Source organism: Teleopsis dalmanni, chromosome 1, assembly GCF_002237135.1.
Source record: "Teleopsis dalmanni isolate 2A chromosome 1, ASM223713v2, whole genome shotgun sequence".
Classification (NCBI taxonomy): domain Eukaryota; kingdom Metazoa; phylum Arthropoda; class Insecta; order Diptera; family Diopsidae; genus Teleopsis; species Teleopsis dalmanni.
Genome location: NC_051846.1, coordinates 72,918,549 through 72,924,771, shown reverse-complemented (window position 1 = coordinate 72,924,771; position 6,223 = coordinate 72,918,549).

The following is a 6,223-nucleotide window of genomic DNA, read 5'->3' as shown; positions in this document are numbered from 1 at the left end:
TCATAATTTGAAGACCTTCTTTTAGCAATAAAATAAATATTTCAATACAATAAACTTTTTCTTACTAGTCAATCTATATAAAGACAACTTTAAATGTGACCACCCTGATCGACATACTGGATATATCCATGCTATTAGTTATAATATGCTGTAAAATAAATAGACAGGTTAGTAGGACAATAGAAATAAACAGTAACTAGAAAGTAAATATATAGTAATTTCAAACAAATACTAACTGCTTATAAAAATATAATGTAAATTATGGGTTTTTTAAATTTGACTATATACAAATAAAATATATTGAATTGGTTAAAAACAAATAGCTATTTAATAAAATTTATGGTAGATAAATAAAATAATATACGTACTTGAAGAACAAGACAAATATCACAAACTGAACTACATCAGAAGCATGAGACAAATAGACGACTAAACCAAATATAAATTAAACTATTTTAAACAATAGCAAAAAATATATTACAATCTGTTTCTTGTAAACTCTGTCATGAGGATCAGAAAGCAGCAGAACATATACTATATATCTACATTCTGCTATAACATAACCTACAGAAATAACTATTTAAAGGCTGAAATTTTCAGTCCCAAAAAAATATATTAAATAAAACCGCACTACTATGAATTCTTTAGATTAGTACCGGCGTGAGGTATTTAGAAGCCTGCAGAAAAGTACTCCTTAAGTCGTAGTTCACAATGTGAACTTTACATACACAATAGTTTATAATAATTAAAACATAACTCAAATATTGAAAACATTCTCATTAAAGTAGAATTACTACTTACTTTTTATTCTTTAAAGAAAAGTAATTGAAGAAGAAACCATTAGAAAAAGTACTTTTTTATGGTCGATGATAATGTCTTTAAAGAGTAAAGCTATAAAATTTAAGCAATGAAAATGATAACTGGGCAATACTCCAAAGCCTTAGGCCACAGGTTCAAATTACAATCGAAAGAATTTTCTGGAATTTTGAGTACTAAACATTTAATAAATGTACTCCTATGAACACTCCTATAAGTATATTCCTACATATACTATATTTCATATAATTTGTACCGTATCTTTCAGTCTGTCTCTACCAACTGTAATAATTTTATAGTATTTATTTTTGGACATATAAAAATAAATCGTAATAAATTTTATTGTTTCTTTAGAGTGAATCATATTTTCTTTAATTAGTTTCAAATGTTATTTCAATAGATTGTTAAATATATTAAAATAAAAATTTTGAAATTAAAGCAATGTTGTCAAAACTGTCGATTAAAAGTGGTGGCTCTGAAGTCAGAAGTCTCACTGAGCACCGAAAAATTAGTCACTGATTTACGTAGAATGAGGGCATTTTTGGAAGAATAATGCGTAATGAATCGCCCATTAACGTAAGACGATGTGTGGAAGTGCAGATAATAAAATAAAATTGTTCAATTAAAGATAATAACACAAATTTAGTTAAAACGTTTGCGTTTGTCTGAATTATTTTAAAACTATTCAGAGAAAATGATTTATTGTAATATTTTAGTACTTAGATATGGAATTTTATTTATAGTAGCAAATATGTTACGATATGTTACGATTGGACCCAAAGCCATACTTGTCGTGTGTGTTTAATCTTGAAGTTTCCTTAATTTGCTGTGAAAGTTCATTAACAAATTCACTAGCTGTGTTTATATTAGAACGAAATCACAAATATAATTGAATAATCGAATTAATTAATTATCTCAATACTATTCTTTTTTAAAGACATTATTTTTTGAATAATTTTATTACTCTTTTTTAAGTTTAGAACCTAATCTAGGAACATAATACGGAAGAGCCATGCTGGTGTTACTCATCGATTCGCTCAAGCGATATTAAAGTAATTAACAAAATTATGTGATATATTTTTGTATAACTATTTTGGATATTGGCAAAAATCCATTATCAGTACTTGGTTGATTGGTTGGTTGCAGTGGCAGGTCATAAGATAACTTCAAATGTACCTCAATTAGCGATTTTTCACCGTTTTGTTACCACATTCCTCGCAAGAACCGTAGTATAGAAGAGTAGAGACTAAATCCATCCCACCGAATTTAGGTAATTTAACAGGTCTTTCATCCTTACCATTGAGCAGTCTGATAAACTATCACAAAAGTATTTTCCTAAGAACCTATATCTTCTGGATGCTAGAGCTGGGCATTCACAGAGAAAATGTATTATTGTTTCTTTCTCCCGCGGGTTTCCACAACTTCTGCAGTGAGAGTTATGGGGAATACGCAGTTTCTCTGCGTGAGTTCCTAACCACCAATGACCAGTAAGAACCGCAATAAGCCTTGCAGTGTTTACGCGATCTTTTTTGATGAGTTCCAGAGATTTATTTTTATTATAAGTGGGCCACGTTAACCTGGAAGTTGCACATGACCTTAGTGCTTTCCATCTGTTATTGGCGAGTTGCAGAAAGTAAAGAATGGTACTTCTTTTGATGGTCTCCAGGGTAATATAGACTGATACCGCCAGTGACGCATCTAGGGAGGCACCAGAGCGGGCTAAACTATCAGCTTTCTCATTCCCTACGATGTTCCTATGCCCAGGAACCCAGATGAGTGTGATATCGGCCAACCGGTTTAGCTCGTCGATTGCTTCTCTACATTCTTTTACTATTTTTGATTTTGTTATAAAGGATTCAAGAGCTTTAATTGCTGCCTGGCTGTCAATAAAAATAGCAACACTACATCTGTTCTCGATGTGGCTTGCAATTTGCCGACAGGCTTCTTTTATTGCTAGGATTTCAGCCTGAAAAACCGTAGCTTCATTAGGTATCCTAAGAGAGATATTTATATTTTTAGATGGTGCGAAGATTCCTGCTCCTGCCCCACCGCTCATTTTCGAGCCATCTGTATATATTGAGATATCGTAATTTGCTTCGAAATTTTTCCTTTTCCATTCATTTCTTGAAGGGAATATTGTCTGGAAGTTCCTTTCGAAGTCTATACACGGATTCAGATAATCCGATGTCATCCTATACAGACAATTTGGAACTGTACCTAGAATCCGACTATGTCCATATGTTCGTTCTAACCATACGCCTGTTACTTTCAGTCTTACAGCGCTATTACAAACCATGTTTTTAATGTGAAGATCAATAGGTAGCAAATGCAGCATCACGTTTAGGGCGTCCGAAGGAGTCGTCCTAAAAGCTCCTGTGATGCCTACACATGCCGTCCTCTGAATTATGTTAAGTTTGTCGATATTATAGCTCTTGTTTAGAGTCGGCCACCATACGACAGCACCATACGTGAGAATTGGTCGTACAATTGCCGTGTACATCCAGTGGGTAATTTCGGGACGAATCCCCCATTTTTTGCCAAACATCCTCTTGCAAGAATAGAAAGCTACACATGCCTTGTTGATACGAAGATCGACATTGTGTTTCCAGTTTAACTTACTATCCAACAGAATTCCTAGATATTTGGCTTTTTCCGATAGTTTTAACTGTTGCCCGTTTAGTGAAGGCAACCTGAAAGCTGGTATTTTGGTTTTAGTAGTAAACAGCATCATTTCAGTTTTTCCTGGGTTAATACCTAGTCCACAACCTGTGGCCCAGGTATTTATCTTAACCAAGGCCCTTTCCATAATGTCGCTAATTATGTTAGGGAACATACCTGACACTAGAATAACCACGTCATCCGCGTACGCTACTGCTTTCACACCTATCTTATCTAGAATATTAAGAATATTATCCACGACCAGCAGCCACAGTAATGGTGAAATAACCCCTCCTTGTGGCGTACCCCTGCTGACGTGCTTCGTTTGTGTTATGCTGCCTAGCTTTGATTGAATAATCCTTGTTTTAAGCATAGTAACTATCCAATTTTTAAGCTCTTCCTCTAAACCTATTCTGGAAAGAGAGTCATGAATAGCTTTATTGCTTACATTGTTAAAAGCTCCTTCAATATCTAAGAAGGTTGCCAACGAGTATTGCTTAAAATGAATCGATTTTTCCACAGTACGAATGACCTCATGCAGAGCTGTTTCCGTAGATCTACCCTTGAGGTAAGCATGCTGGGATTTAGAGATTGGAAAGCGTTCTACTTTTTGTCTTAGGTGGAGCTCTATTACCCTCTCCATTGTTTTTAGTAAGAATGAAGTTAGGCTAATCGGCCTGTAATCTTTGGCGGACTCATGTCCGATTTTGCCTGCCTTGGGTATAAAGACTACTTTAACCTGTCTCCAACTAAGTGGTACATAACTATATTTAAGACATGCTTTGTAAATTTCCCCTAACCATGGAACCACTAAGTCTTGTAGTTTTTGCAACATAATAGGGAAAATACCGTCCAAACCTGGCGATTTATAGGGACAGAAACTGTTAATTGAATACCTAATTTTTTCCGCTGTGACTATATCTTCAGTCATCTGTGATGATGTGCTTGCCAAGGTGATTGAACCGTTTTCTCTAGCATCATCGTTACAGTTTGGGAAATGAGTGTCTAATAGTAGTCTTAGTGTCTCAGCAGAGGTTTCAGTCCATGTGCCGTCCTCTTTTTTGAGATAAGAAGGATTTGCACTTTCCTTGGATAGAACCTTGCTGAGCCTAGCAGAGGATGAGGTTGATTCAATTGACTTACAAAATTCCTTCCAGCCATTACTTTTGGCCTTCCTGATAGCTTTCTTGTAAGTTTTAAGACATTCCCTATATTCATTCCAACTATTGTCCTTATAGCTTTCGTTAAACTGTTTTCGTGTTCTCTGCCTGAGATCACTTAATTCTGAATTCCACCAAGGTGGAAAAGATTTTTTGCTTCTACTTATTGGACAAGATTTCTTGTAAGCTATATTAAAAGCTGCCTCAAGATTATATATCCTCTCGTCTAACTTACTAGTAGAGTCTATCTTAATTTGTCTTACTTTATTAAGTTCCACCTTAGTTACCCTTGTAAAAATATCCCATTTTATCTTCTTCGGGTTTCTAAAGGGGATGGTATGATTTGGTTTAATTTTTAAGTTGAAGAGAATCCAACTATGATCCGAAAAGGATTTCTTGTCAGATACCTTCCAATTACTAACTACAATATCTGGATTTTCGAATAGGAGTGTTATATCTAGCACTTCTTCCCATCCTTCAAACCCTTGTGAACTGGGGAAAGTGAAAGTAGGTGTTTTACCTCTATTGCAAATTAAAAGTTTCGAATTGCTAATAAAATCAAAAAGGTACTCACCCCTGTCATTGGTTTCCGAACTGCCCCAAAGCGTATGCCGCGCATTGGCGTCACATCCAATTAATGTGGGAATATCTTTTGATGTACTTCTGTTTACTAGCGCGACTACCTCTTCCGGAGGAGCATCTCTATCATGTGCCATGTAGGCAGAAGCCACAATAAAATTTTGTCCACCTGGCATTTCGATCCTTACGACTGTTAGATCTTTATCGCTATACTGTGGACATAAAAAGGCATTAATACATTTTTTAACTAGGATACATGATCTTGGCTTACCATTGTTCCTAATATATAAATTGTTATAATTTTTCAGCATTAGCCCCATGATATCCTTACCTCTGACACATGGCTCTTGCACAATGCTGACATCGACATACTCCTCTATGAGAAAGATGGCGAGATTGTCCGAGACGATTTTCGAATGCTGAAGGTTAATTTGTGCTACTTTCAGCATTCGTGCAGGCTTACGAGGTTTCTGAAGCTTCTTCCTGAAGCTTCATACCGTCAAGCAATTTGTTAGCATCCTCTAACTCCTTGCCATCATCATCATTGCCTGTTGGGCGGAATATTTTTATTTTGGTGTACCGTACGCCAAACCTCAGCTTACAGTCCATTTCTTCCAATGGCTTCACGGATTCCTCGTTTATCGCCAGAAGAAGCGTCATATTGTTTTTTTGTGTGCCCTCGTCCTTGATGACTACCCAGTCATTCATTGGCACATTTTGGTTCTGCCGTTGTAGCAGCTGGAGAACTTTCTCATGCTCCATCTTCATAATTGGCAGCCAAATGCGGGCCCTTGGTCTTCTAGGGATATCGTTGGCTGGGACAAGCTTTAGCCTTAAACCTTCCTATGCATCACTTACCTTAGCAATGCAGTTGCCAAGAAATACTTTGGATAGCTGGTCATCACATTTGAAGACCCTGCAACCACGAACCACTTCTGATGAATCAAAGCCTGGTGTGGGGGCGTCTAGATTTGTTAGAAGGTGTTCCATCACCATTTCAGCCAGCTTGG